This window comes from Adiantum capillus-veneris, chromosome 14 (genome assembly GCF_014529385.1).
Source record: "Adiantum capillus-veneris isolate H3 chromosome 14, ASM1452938v2, whole genome shotgun sequence".
Lineage (NCBI taxonomy): Eukaryota > Viridiplantae > Streptophyta > Polypodiopsida > Polypodiales > Pteridaceae > Adiantum > Adiantum capillus-veneris.
This window is the reverse complement of record NC_140944.1, coordinates 114,454,492-114,469,696: the sequence shown is the minus strand read 5'-3', so window position 1 is coordinate 114,469,696 and position 15,205 is coordinate 114,454,492. Positions and strand designations below refer to the sequence as shown.

General features: G+C 47.3%; 1 protein-coding gene across 2 annotated transcripts in view; it reads left to right on the top strand.

The window, feature by feature from the left end:
- Nucleotides 1–15,205, top strand: part of LOC147442969 (ribonuclease H2 subunit B) — a 165,674-nt gene that overhangs the window by 117,799 nt on the left and 32,670 nt on the right. The window lies entirely within an intron of this gene.

Below are 15,205 nucleotides of genomic sequence, written 5' to 3'. Positions count from 1 at the left end.
TCTTTATCCATCAAAAGAAATGCAACATCAGCATCCTCATCACTGCTGGTAGTGCTATCACTGTCCTCATCTGTCACCGTGGAAGAGTCTTTATCACTAGACTCATCCTCATCTTCATAAAGCTCCTCTAATCGTTTCCTTGTGTCCATATTATAAAGCTTCTTGGTACCTGTCTTTCCATAGAGGCTAATCGTACCATGTCGCCAATCTTGAACAGCTCCCACTGCACGTAACCATGGTCTGCCCAGTATAATAGGATATGCTCCCAACCCTGTTGGCATCACATGAAAATCAACCACTGCCTTTGCATCATATGCCTCCACTTCTAAGCTCTTTACAACACCCAAACATTTTACTTTTTGATGGTTTGCCAATCTGATCCGAAAACCTGACACCCCAGCCACTGTGAGACCCATCTTCTCAACGCATGAGTGTGTTATGACGCATATTTGGGCTCCGCCATCCACATAACCTTGTCCCAAATTTTTCCTTTTATGCCACACATCTACTATTGGACAAATGTCTGGTAGCTCATCCATTGCCAACACCTTTACTGAACCTCTCTCTGGCTCTTTCTCCATTGGGTTAACCATCCTCTTCCACTGTCGCTTTAGTTTAGGAACCATTTCTATGAGCTGCCCAAAAGTAACATCTGCCTTCCTGCTCGTCAGATCCTCCTTCAAGTCATAGCTTAATTGCCCATCCCCTAGTGGAAAATCTGAAACATGAAACTTTCGACGAGCTCTCCTTTGCCTCTTGGCCTTGACATCCTCGCCTTCATGGCTCTTTCCTTTCTTCTTACTAGGACCTGAGGCACTTCTTCCTTCCTTATCCTCTGTGGTCCTCTTCATAATAGGCATCACTAATGTATCCTCTAGCTTTGATGCCTTCTCCAAGGTGACTACACTTAGCACTTTTGTCTTTCCTTTTTCCTCCTGGGTCAGACCACTGGTTCCTTCGTCTCCCTTAATTTCGATGCCATAATCATTTGATCTAGTTAGCACCTGTCTTGGCAATGGATACATGTCTCCCCCCATCCTTGGTGGCTTATCACATTGCGGGCTGATGTGACCCAACTCTCCACAATTATAACATGTGGGCGTCTGCCTCCAAAACCTACTATTACTTTGTCCAGCACCATTCCTAGGTCTTTCTTCACCTCCTGGCTGATTTGCAAACCGCCCTCGACCTCGATTATTTCCCACTTGACCTAGCATGTTTAGGCTGAGATTCTTCATCAGATCAACCACTTGCCTCATGTCTTGCCTTAGGCCATTATCTTGCACTGCTGTAGTGACCACTGCTGGCATAACCTGAGTAGTAACAGGAACCACTGGTTCATGATGAACCCCTGACATACGACCTTGTAAAGAGTCCATAGGCTGAAATTCAGCTCTCATGGGCAAAGACTCCACCCCTAACTGGCTCATTTTTCTCAGCTTCCACTCTTTGTTCCTTGCTACCTCTAGTGCATCTTCATATGTCCTAGGCTTCTTTAGCTCTACTCTCCAACGTATATTCTCCCAAAGACCAGCCAAGAACCTGTCCTTCTTCATCATGTCAGGCGGGGGTACCTGTGGTGCTAAAGCCTTGCACATTCGCTCCCATGCCAATGAAAACTTTCGTATGTACACATCTACTGGCTCACCTTCCTTTTGTACCAAAGCCTGTACTTCTTGCCACACTTTGTCAGGATCTTCTATCTTCACAAACTTCACTTCCAATCCATGCCTTAGATTGTCCCAACTCAATCTTATAGGTGGATCAGCCATACGCAACTCCTCTTCAAATGCTTTGGACCAAGCTCGTGCATCACTCTTCAAACAAATTTGGAGAAGGCGTAACATTTGCGTAGGGTCATGAATCTGGTTGCTAATGCAGGCAACCTCCATCTTTTCCAGAAAGTCCTCCACATCTTCATCACTTCTTCCATGAAACTCCGGATAAGAGAAAGCCATGGCTAGAGAACCCCTTCAAACACACGTGCAAGAACCCAAAACTTTTCACTACCCAATCCCCAGAAACTTCAATGGAGCTCAGCTTTAGATGAGAACAAACACATGCACATCAAATGAGTTTTCATAGTTGATCATCGGAATGACAACAGGCAAAGGACATTCCAGGATCTCTCTCAATCTTCTTGGCCCAAACATAAAGACTATGCGCTGCTGGAAAAAGATCTTCCTGGACACATGAACATTAATCTGAATTCTTTGAGTTAAATGAAAAGGAGTGAACTGAGGGCCATTTTGATCATCCATTAAAGCCAACCATGAAGCTCCCAAGAAGGCACACCTGACTCAACCTGTGATTTTGCCAAAATTTCAGCAGCATAACAGCATAAATGGCTCAAAATACCAAAAAACCAGCCATCATAACTTGGGAAAATTTCGACAGAGTTTCCCCAGAAGTAGAGCAGTAGGAACCCAAAATATAGACTGTCTATGTACGCATAAACTGTCAACAATAGAACCCGAGCATCAAGTAGGACTCACTAGTACATAGCCTATGGCGAGGTCACGAAAAGGGTGCTCCAGCTACCTGTATCACCGAAAGGATCTCCACATTTGAGAATCCCCCAGCTCAATAAAAACCTCACGCTATCGACCCTCACACAAAGGCTAATGCAAATCGCGTATAGTTAAGTCTCAGAAATGACTATCTTCCAGACCAAGTCTCAGAAATGGCTGGGACTGCCAAATAAAACCATATATGGCTCCACAAAGGCGTACAATGGCAGTTTCCACAAGTAACGTACAATCGAGCAGACAATGCGCTCAAATAGGCGCCAAGTGATGCATTCCCACAACAACTGCAAGTGACATCACTGCTAGTATATCACTGTACTCCAGCTACCTGTACCTGTGTGAATCACCTGTACCTGTACCTGTCCCTGTAACCTGTAACCTGTAATCTGCAACCTGTAATCTGCAATCCCGAAGCTCGAAGCTCGAAGCTCGAAGCAGAAGGTACTCGAAGAAGATCCTCAGTGGGGGCACCAAAAGAATGTGGGCGGGATGAAAACACACACAGCGCCTCTATAACGACCCGACACACACTCTTGGGAAGATACACACACACACTATGGGGCACCACTCGGCTTACACAACACACCTGGCCGAGACAGGGAACACACCTCTGGAGTGAGAGGAGAGAGACTATCCACTTGCCCACTCCACACAGACACACACACACACACACACACACACCCAAAAAACTCAGCTCAAAAGAGGAGAATTTATGATATTTAGATACAAATGAGCTTGGGCCAACACCAATGGGGCAAACAGCTCACACAATATGGATAAAAGATACCAGATACAATCACAAATTGGAGAAGAAACTTCGCTCATAGGAGGAACTTACACAGAAAAACAGCAGGAAAAGAGTGAGGAATTTGGCAAAATGGACAGCGCCATCGCGTCCGGAACGGCCCAAAACCCCAATCTACAATGTCAAAGTGCTCAAATCCGACATCGGATGAGCAGTTTACGGCCAAAACAGGCTCCAAAATGAGCAAAAACACACCTGCGGCTGTTCCTCCTCTCTTCTCCACGTTTTTTCTGGTCTTCTCTTTGTTTTTTCAGTTCCCACACTTAGCTTTATTAGTTGGGTACCCTTGGCCTTTTAGATGACCTCAAATGGACCCCGAACAGGCCAAAAACTGACCTCGCAGTGCATAGTTGTCACCTTTTTGCATCATTCGCACACCTGGCACTCAGCTTTTTTCCAATAATGCACCTCGCCATCACGTGAAGTGGCCCCAAAAAAAGGTCCTCATGATGACCTTTCTGCATAATTCTCACAAGAAAACACCCACGTTGTGTCTGTCCTCATCTGCGTGCAAATATTGACCTCGTTCGCCCTCCTGACGCCACTAGATGCCATCTGACGCACCTGCTAACCTCACGTCGTCGGCCCGCGGATAGCTTCCTCGAGAAGTTTTACGCGCTACCAACTCCTCCTTATTGTAGAAAAACACAATGGTACTAGTAATGATGAAAATCGATGCCCTATGTACATGGTGTCCTACCTGTACACATGTGGGCCCCACGTAACCACCTGGCTAAGGAAAATGGGCAATTCTTCATTTGATGCACCATGCATGGGTATGTACATATGCGCAATCCCTTGCTCCAAAAAACTCCTGACAACGTTTCTTGGAGCATACCCTAGAACAGCTAGTATGATGAAGAGTGCAGAGAGACGAGAGCTCGACTTCAGAGGGAGGTACTACTAGAAGTCATCAATCACAGGCACTCACAGATTGCTTCTTGACGATTGGCGCGACGGAAGAAGAGTGCGTTTCTAGCTTGATTAGAGCAGAATTTATATTAGTTGTTTTTGAGCCAAGATTCAGGCGAGGCATGGTGACTCTTCCATGGGCATTCACCCCCAGCAATCATCACTTCTATGGAGGTATGGGGTCAATATGCATCATCTCTCTACACAATCTTGAGGCATACACCTCTCCCGCCGGATCCGCCTAAGCCATGCCCACACACATGTGCTTTCCTACCGCCGAGATGGTAAAGAAGGCCATTGACAGGATGAGGACAAGGATAGCATATGGCCTCGATGGCCTAGTAGCAAAGCATTTCATACATACCAGATATCTGCGAGCAGAGCTTCTAGCAGTGATGTTCAACAGTGCAATGTGCGAGGTGATACTTGGAGTTTGTCTACTATCGTACCTATCCTCAAGTTAGGGGACCCTATGGAGCTTGGGAATTACCGCGTTATCATGATTGAACACACATTGGCACGTTGTATGCATCCATCCTTAAGCAACAATTGAGTAGATGGGCAGAGAGAGAGGGTGTATGGGCAAAAGGAGAGGCAGGTTTCTGGAGAGGTTTCTCTACTCTTCATCATGTTTTGACACTCAGATCCATTGTTGCTTTGTGGATTTTTGGAAAGCCTTCGATACAGTGCAAGCTAGATTGATGCGGAGATTGCAAGAGATGGAGTACCCACAGAGTTGATTTGGGGGATCATGGCTCTACACAGGTTAGTGGTGAGCATGTACGCACTCTAGACGAGATTTCTAATCTGGTTCACTCCACTATCGGGGTGAAACAGGGCTGCCCGCCATCTCCTACACTATTTGGCCTGTATGTAAATGAGGTTTTCGACGACATTGAGAGGGATGGTGATAGAGGAGCGCAGTTGGGAGGGACATGGATCCCATTATTGTTATATGGTGATGATATTGTGCTGATTTCTGACTCCCTGGAGGGAATGCTGCGTCACTTAGATGCTTTGTACACATTTGTTCATGATAGTGGATTGTCTGTTAACCTGGGGAAGACCAAGGTTATGGTGTTGAACACCACACACAGTGGGTCAGGAGGTCAGCACCCACATTTAATCTGGCTTGGAGACGGTGGAGTATAGAGATGCATACACCTATCTTGAGTTGTCTTCAGTGAACTGGTGTTTTCTTTGGAAAGAGTAGTAGAGACTAGATTGAGGAGAGCTTATGCAGGCTTGGGAGGATTGGAGAGGCTGTGTTCGCAGGTTCAGTGTAAGGAACCTCGAAAAAAGCTTTGGCTTTTTGACACACTAGTTGCTTTAGCTATGCTTTACGGAGTTCAGATTTGGGGACCCTTAATGGACCATCATGGCAGATCTAGTAGCACTGATGGATGGAGATGTATGGAGAGGCCTTTAGTCTCTATGATCTCTTGGATGATTCGGGCTAAGGCCTCAGCGCCACATGAGATTATATGAGCCGAGTTGGCTGCCTCCCCTCTCGTGGTCAAGGCACTTACTAGATCAATATCCTTCATGCACAGTTTATGGAACCTCCTTAGAGACATATGCTCGGGTAGCCCTTGAGTCCTCCAACAGTTAGTGCTACAGGGGGATGCAACATGCTCGTATGGGCCCTCCCTATCTCTCACTCGGACAAAGATCACTAGAACTCACACGTCAGGATCTGATTTAGCTAGATACGAGGAGCACATCGATACAGTCGACACAAGAGTTGGGCATGAAGATGGCTTTTTATAGAGAGCATCTTCTTCAACTAACAGAGGATGGATATGTGATCAGTCCGGCCTATATGGACACTCATTTATCCCATGGGATACGATGTGCTATTGGTCGGATGTGCACATCATCACATCAGTTAGAGATTGAGATTGGTAGATTCAAGAGAGTACCAACAGAGGCTAGGATTTGCCAATTGTGTCTCATACAGGCAGAGACAGAGTTACATCACATTTATCATTGTCAAGTATACTATGAGATACGAGGCCACTTTCATTGTCTTCAGAGTGCGCTTTGGACCGTTGGCTAGAGTCATGAGATATCAGGATCAGAGATGTCTCAGGTTGTTTATGCTAGAGCTGCGCAGACACAGCTAGTCTCTTGAGGAGATCAGGTAGTGGGAGACATTCATCGAGAGAGATCACTGACTTCTTTAGAGCAAGGACTCGGTAGTCAGACAAGCATGCTTCACAATAGAATTCAGAGGCCACCTATACCGGAGGTATATTAGTTGACAGAGCCATTGAGCTTGGGAGAGCTAGATGCGGGTTGCATGAGACAAGGGAGAAGGCAAGCTTTCCATTAAAGCTGTGATCACCTGCACCCACTACTCACACACACACACACACACACACACTGTGCTCACTTATGATCCAAAAATCAGCCCCTTCTCAGTTTTTGGGCTTCCCCAGCTGGGGTAAGAGACTTTGGAGTGTGTGTTGACCTGCAGGTTGCTCTCCTACTACCATGTGTCGAGTTTGCTCCTTTTGGTTTAATTCCTAGTATCCACCAACTTATAAAGTCTCGTTGAGGGGCCTAAATGATTTTAACTCAGCCTAGCCACTTCTTTACTAGTCGGATTCCAGTGCCGATCGACCCAACAATTTCGTGGTTGCCTGGCCTTGACTCCTATGGGTGAAACTCTCGGCCAACGACCGTTTCACATTGGCCACGCTATGTCTTGGCATTTGTGATTTAAACAAGAGGGTTTCATAAAAATTTAAAAATCAAGGGAAAGAAACCATAGCAGCTACGGTACGAGATGGGACGTTTAATATGCGGTGTACAATACGCATACTAGACGTATTTTTGAGAATCAAAAATAAATTAGTCATCTTTTTAAGATATGATACTTTAATAAGAACAAATGAAGCGGTTCATGGACCTCTTCAGCGACTCTTCAATATTTAACCATAGCATACGTAAACAAGCACCATGAAGCTTTAAAATGATCAACTAGAAAAGGACATACAATTTGAGAAAAAAAACGTTAGCATAGAAAACGTTATGAGACGTATTGTACGTTTCAATATGGGATGTCGTGTATTCTAAATAAAATACGCGTATTTTAGCTGCTATGAAAGAAACCAATAAATATATATAATGGTTGTCACAGTTTCGTGACACCAGCCTTGGGAGGCTGAGTCTATGGCGCAACTTGGGTTTTCTTGCGAGGACATGCCTTCATAAGATGTCCCATTTGTCTGCATATGAAGCACTGGTTCGGGAGTCCCAAATATTCCACGCTCTTGCGGGAACAACCACTGCTCACCCTAGACAGAAGGACTACCTTTAGGAGAGTGGGCCTGTAGCAGGGCTACAGTCACTTCACAGGACATACAGTTGGACAGTGGGTTACACTGGGACTGGTTCACACTGGACGGACCTTGGTCTGGGAGTGACGTGGTAGGGTACCTACCTACGACCGACGGTGGTCTAGTGGACCTCGTGGCCAGGTCACCACATGGTTGACATTTATGAGCCGTTGGTGGCTCTTTACGGTAGTACATATGAGTAGTAGCGGTTGGTGATCATTATCTTCTTCTTCACCTTTGGTCCAGCATCGTCTTAGAGAGTAGAGACTCTTACACAGAGCACTGCTTCACCATCCCTGCACATCTGAGCCTCGACACCCCATTTGTACCTGTGAGTCCTGGGCTGGAGCTGAGTGTGCTGCCACGCCAGAGTCTGTACATGGTTCTTTGAGTTAGTCGAGTCCACATGTTCTGGTCCACTGTTGTGTCTCTGTTGTTATCCATTGTTTCTGTGTTTCATTCTGTTTGAGAGAGTTTCCATTTGTTTGAGTGAGATTGTCACGCACATTGCATTGAGGGGCACCCACACTGTAGAGAGCACGACACATTATCCGCGCTACAGGTGCTCTCATTTTGGCGATCACGGTGGGACCTCAACTGAAGTCTCACTCTATTGAGTAGCTGGTTTCTTCGCTTCGCCTGTGCAACGTGTTGGTCTGGTCCAGTTTCACCCTTGACAGCTTAATCTAGCTGGTCTAGTCTCTCGCCTTGTTGGTCTGGTCCTCTCTCGCCCTGGTCCACCCAATCCTCGTCCTGGTCTAGTCCTCTCGTCCCTGGTCTAGTCCTTCCTCGTCCTGGTCCAAGCCAGGTGGTCTAGTCACTCGCCCTGGTCTAGTAGAGTCTAGAACAACGTTCAGCCAAGTGTAGGTTGACTTGCCCAAGTGAAGGTCTTCTTGCCCAAAGCTTGGTGGGATTGGAGGTTACTGCATGACACATACAAGGAGGTCATTGGAGCGTCAAAGTGCACTACTGAGTCCTCTGAAGTACTACAACAGAAGACGACCCTTGGAACCTGTCAGAAGTCCATCAACCTCATCACCCATACCTCCACATACGGCATCACCCATTCCTCCCTCTAGTTCTACATCTTCCAGATCACCTTCTCCAGTGAAGCTCTCTCCTATTTTGCTACAGCAGGCTACTGAGCAACAGGCTCAGCAAGGGATCATGGAGCCATTAGCTAGCGTTTTGGCTAAGGTAAACATCAAGTTCCCTACATTCAAAGGTCTTTCTTCAGAAGATGTTGACGACCATGCAAGGAGGTTTGTATCTCTTTGTAGGAGTCGTGGTCTTAACAGGGAAGATGCTTATTTGGTACTCTTTCTATCCACCTTGGATGGCTTAGCAGACAAATGGTACAGCCAGTTTGCAGAGAACCATTTTGCAACTTGGGCAGCCTTAAGACAGCAGTTCTGTGCAGCTTTCAGGCCGGGTGACTACCAGGAGAAGGTGTTGGATGAGTTGGCCAACATGGTGCTCAAGCCTGAGGAGACTTTTGCAGAGCTTATGACTAAAACTAAGTCGCTAGTGGCCAAGCTCCCCCAACAACCCGGTGAATTCATGGTTAAAAAGTGGGTGGAGAAGGCGCTTCCCAAAACTTCTCAACAAAAACTCCGAGAGAGTCTCCGACCCGACGCCACTCTCGAGGAGTTCTTCGCAGCTGCTACTAGGATAGAGGGGGCTAGGAAGCTGTTCAACAACTCTCCTCACATAGATACTCCCTCTGTGTTCTCGGAAGGTAGTCCTGCTGATCCTTTAACTTCTTTACGCAGGGAACTGGAAGCCCTAAAGTTACAGCGAGCTCTTCAAGAGGAGAGGTCCTTCTCTCTTAGACAAGAGAAGCCTCCAAATCATGAGGCATTGGAACAGATTAAGCGCGAGCTAGAAGATCTCAAGTGTCTGCAAGAGACTAAGGCTACGGTTTGGTGTAGCTCATGCCGCTCTCCAGGGCACCCTCCGCAGGAATGCCCCCTTTGGGTTTACTGCCACTTCTGTGAAAAATCTGGACATGTGGACAAGGATTGTTACTACCTAAAGGGATTGCACAAAATACAGCAAAGTCTTGGTCCTTCTCTCCAACAAGGGTTAGCACCATCATCCAACATGGTTTCCCACTACGGCCATCCCAACTACATGCCACCTTTGCTCAATATCCCTGCTGTCCAAGGTATGTCAAGTACTTTCCCGACTCAAAGTTTTTATAATGCTAATGCCACCTCAACCCCTCAGAGCTTCTACACTTCAGCCTCCAACTCCATGCAGCAACCACCTCGTCCCCCGTTTCGTCCTTCCAATCGGCCCATACTCTGCTACAGATGCGGTGAGTATGGGCATTATCAGAGCAAATGCCCTCTGCCAGAAGGCTCTTCTCCGTGCCAACTTTGCCCTGAGGCTCAGGATCACTACACTAAGGATTGTCCAAAACAACGCGCCTCTACCTCTGCGAGCCCAAGTCAGAGCCAACCTGAATTCACCTTTCCCAAGATCAATTTGATAGCAGTTAGTACCAACCCCAAGCCACCCCTTTCTGCCCATATGATTGCCTCTCAAAACAAGTTGCAGCTGGTAGAGGAGCCAGCTGGTGTCCTCACACGAGCTCAGAGGGCAGCCCTAGGCCTCAATCTTCCAGCAGGTACAACCCTTTCCTCCCCAATGCCTACACCTCCTCTAGCAGCAGACATGCCATCCTCTAGTGCTAAGAAAGGATCTTTTACGATGCTCTCCGATATTGATGGGGCTTTCTTAGAAGCAGTTGCTGACTTACAAAAGATCAAAGTGCCAGAGGAACAACAACAGGTAGAAAAAGAGAAGCATACAGCAGAGACAGTCTTGAAGAACACTTTCCAACAAGTGTCCCTCTATGACATGCTTCGACTAGATGCGAGTTTCAGAAGTGACACCCTTGCAGTTATTCAGTCACTTTACCCTGGAGCAGGTCCTAGTGGCGGGCACCTCCCAGTGCGACAATCAGAGTCCTATATGATATCCAATCCTGCTGCTCCACTCACTGATTATAGAAGCCCTCGCCTGACAGTGTCCGTTTTAGGTCGGCAATTCTCAGGAGTGATAGTGGATGGTGGATCTGGCATCAACCTGATGCCCGAGTTCACTATGCTAGCTCTAGGTCTACAGCCTACTCGCCCTGCTCCCTTCACAGTTACATTGGCCGACCAACGGACAGTCTACCCAGTGGGCATAGTGGATAATGTGCCTCTGCAGGTACAAGACTTTACTTTTAACTTGGATTTTGTGGTGGTTCGTCTTCCCCAGGTTGAGGGCAGATTTCCCTTGCTTATTGGAAGACCATGGCTGCGACACACTAAAGCACTCCACGATTGGGGAAATGATGCAATGTGGATACATAATTCTGGCTCCTCGATGCAACCCATTCTCTTAGAAGGTGGTATGGATCCCGTGGTGCAACATAGTTCTTTGTCCTTAGCAACCAGCCTCGAATTGGAACAGCCTACTCCACCTGACGGGTCAGATGAGGATCTATTGGAATGGTTGGATGCTACCAAATCTATGCCCTGTTTTGGAGTTTCAATTCACTCTTTACTTGAAGGTACACCTTCTTCCAATGTTTCCAAGGTAACTAAACCTTATGAGCCACATGAGCCAGCTCAAGAGTTGAAGGTCACAGAAGATACTCCTGATGCGCTCTCGGTGAAAGCCCTCTTGATAAAAGCCGTTGAATTTGGAAAGCCGAGGAAAAAGTATATAAGCAAAAAGAAATCTCCCCTACAGGAGTTCAACCCCCTTCAAACATCAGCCCCATTGGTGTCTGCTTCTCCAACCAGAACGAAGCTAACCTCTGTGTCTAGCCAACTCCCTTCACAGAGCAGGTCTTGCTTGATGTGCTGGATGAATTCCCTACTCTTGCTCGTTGTCTTGCTGAGAATAGTTGGTTCTGTCCTCAACCTGCACTTTCATAATGCTCTGACCTTCCTCGCCCTTACCAACACACCCTCGTCCCTACCCACCCCCTCACATACCCTCGCCCCTACCCACCCCCTCACACACTCTCGTCCCTACCCTCCCCTACTCGTCCCTACCCTTTTCCTCCTAGCCCTACCCACCCCCTCTCTTACCCTCGCCCCTATCCTAACCCTACCCACCCCCACTCGCCCCTACCCACCCCCTCACACACCCTCGCCCCTACCCACCCTCCCCCTTCCCCTCGCCCCTACCCTCCCCCTCTCGCCCCTACCCACCCACATACCCCCTCTCGCCCCTACCCACCCTCTCCCTTCCCCTCGCCCCTACCCTCCCCCTCTCGCCCCTACCCACCCCCTCACCCCCTCTCGCCCCTATCTAGCCCTTCCCTCTCGCACCTACCCACCCTCTCCCCCCCCTCGCCCCTATCTAGCCCTTCCCACCCTCGCCCCTACCCACTCCCCCGCCCCCTCCCCCTCCCCCTCGCCCCTATCTAGCCCTCCCCACCCCTCTCAGGTTCAGCAAGTTTTCCCCACCCTGCATGATCGGCTCCATTCACTTGGGTCCCATCCTGTTTGCCGTGAAGGCCCTTTCATTCTGGCATCATGATGGAGCTTAACCCTATTTGCGGTGTTACTCGGGCTTATGGTAATCCATCTTTTCGAGAAGAGTGTTGTTGCAGAAAAGTATGGCAACTGCAAGCATGGACCAGGCTATGCAATCATACATACTGGTTCTTGCTTAGTTACAAGCTGAAGGCGATTGCAATCAAGAAAGATGTACGGATGCAGTAGCTAGTGGTTTTCCATCACAGTTTTTTTAGTATTCCTCTCACCGAGACGGTGAGCGGTCTTGTGGCGGGCAACCTGTAGCAGAGCTACAGTCACTTCACAGGACATACAGTTGGACAGTGGGTTACACTGGGACTGGTTCACACTGGACGGACCTTGGTCTGGGAGTGACGTGGTAGGGTACCTACCTACGACCGACGGTGGTCTAGTGGACCTCGTGGCCAGGTCACCACATGGCTGACATTTATGAGCCGTTGGTGGCTCTTTACGGTAGTACATATGAGTAGTAGCGGTTGGTGATCATTATCTTCTTCTTCACCTTTGGTCCAACATCGTCTTAGAGAGTAGAGACTCTTACACAGAGCACTGCTTCACCATCCCTGCACATCTGAGCCTCGACACCCCATTTGTACCTGTGAGTCCTGGGCTGGAGCTGAGTGTGCTGCCACGCCAGAGTCTGTACATGGTTCTTTGAGTTAGTCGAGTCCACATGTTCTGGTCCACTGTTGTGTCTCTGTTGTTATCCATTGTTTCTGTGTTTCATTCTGTTTGAGAGAGTTTCCATTTGTTTGAGTGAGATTGTCACGCACATTGCACTGAGGGGCACCCACACTGTAGAGAGCACGACACATTATCCGCGCTACAGTGTCCCAGAGCAGAGTGCGTACTAGGTATATATGTTGCCTTGGTAGTGACTGAAGTTGCCATGCACGGAGTTTGCAAGAATGTCCCAATCTCGGAGCCAATCCTGGATAAAAGTGGGAGGTACTCTCTTCTTTAGCCGGGGAAGCAAACGGAAATGGGCAAATCTGATTCCTTGACAAGAACATTAGAAGCTGGGTGGAAACCATGGCGCCAGTGTTGAAAATGAGCCTTGATTTCACGGATGGCTAGCAGGCTCATGGAAATGACCTTGGAAGCCATCTCGGGAGTCTCGGCTCCGATTTGGTAGTAATTATGCTCAAGGATCTGAACATCGATGATCTTTCCCACCTCTGCAAGAAGGCAGACTTGAAGGAGATCGCACACCTCAGCTTTGCTGGGTTGGGTGCCGATAATCTCGCAGATGACAAAGGTGGCTTGGAGGCGCTTCACCTCTGCTGCAAGCCTCGCTTGCTCTGTCGGCAATAGAGCAAGTCGGATGGTTGGCTCTGCAAGGCTGAGCGAGGGGGCTTCATTTGAGTCCCTTTGAGTTGGAGTAGGAGCCTCCATCTATGTTTATTGCTGTGGAAGAAAAAGGAGGAGGATATGTCACCGGTTGTTATCAAGTGCTCCTCTTTCACCTAGAGATGGAGAAGTGAGGGGTGATGTTAAACAAGAGGAAGGAGGTCTAGATATTGGTGCAGATTGGGCTTCTTGATTACGAGGCCTTCCTCTTCCAATCACAATCCTCTTGCATGGTCTGCCTCTCTTTGCTGCCTTAGAAGATGAAGGTGCTTCCACTCTTGCAAGTGGTATTCCGTGCATATCAGCAGCCAGCAAGCCCAACCCTCCACTTTCTTTGTCACATGTTGAGCTGCTTGCAAGAAGGGCTAGATGTTGAAGATTTTGGATCTGATGTTTGCTCTTGCATTCAGCCAAGTAGGAAGCCGACACAATATCTTGCTGACACCAATCAATATGCCCATGCTGCAGAATTTTAATCTCATTTATCTGCACATCATCTCCAAGACAAAGCGGTGGAGGAACATACTTCTCTAGATCCTTCCGTGACACTTGATAGACCATAGTATCACCTTCAAACAAGCATTTCAAAGTTACAGACCTTGCATTCAATCCTATGATTGTGCTTGCGAAGTGTTGGGTACTCCAGGCATCCCAATATTGCTTCTTGGCCCATTCCTCTCCAAAGAATGAGGCAGGAATGCGTACATGTTGGCCTTCCAAGCTGAGAGAAAAGCTTTTGAGGGTTTTGGTAGTTGTGTAGAAGCCATGTACGTTGATTTCAGCAGCAGCAAGCGTGTTGTGATTTAGTACATGAAGAAGCTTTGAGATTCTCTGCACAAAACAAATAGAAAAGGGATAGAAGAGGGTGGGAACCCAAAAATGTTAGTCGAGAGAAATGAAATGCTATATTAAACGTCTTCAAAGGGCCAAAATGACCTATGAAACCAAACTGATACAATCCTTATGGATCTAATCCAATGTTTGGGTACAAAAATAAAATGAAGCAAAGTGAAAGACTAAAACTAAAAGACTCAAATTGTCAGCCTGAAAATCATTATCATCATCATCCATTGCCGAGGATGCCCAGCATCAGGCACTACTTATCATTAGTTCCTTGCTGGCAACCCACTATGGGTCCCTCCAGAAGCGGCAATATCACCCAATGCTCTCACGTTGTATTTGACGAGCTTTTATGAAGCTTCAACCACCAAATTTTTGTTACCTCTCCAAAAATGTCTAAAACATTTTTCTTAAAACTCAAATAAAAATCTAGGGGACTTTTTAAGGTGTTTGGCTATGCCATTGGATATAATTGATCCTTGGGCAAGGCCAACTTCATGCCCAAATAATCCCATGATTTTTCTGTAGTCACAGGACATAATAAAGTCCAGAGGTCATTTTAGTGTCCAGGTACCAAACTAGTTCTTCCAGGCACATGAGCAGCATCAAAATTTGAATCACATTTAAAATCTGATGATATTCGCTTCTGCGTTAGCTAGTTTGAGTGCTGAAGCGTGTACAGGGGTTGTTTAAGATCATTCTGGAAGAGTAGTGCAGCAATATGGTGTACATTAGTACTTTCAAGGTGTAAATGAATCATCCTTGGCTAGTGATTTTTGATGTCCAGTGATGTGAGCTTCAGAAAGGTTCTTGATTTTCATTTTAGCTTTGAAAGGTAACATAGGCATCGAGTTTTTGACAGGCAGAGTTTGTTGCAACTTT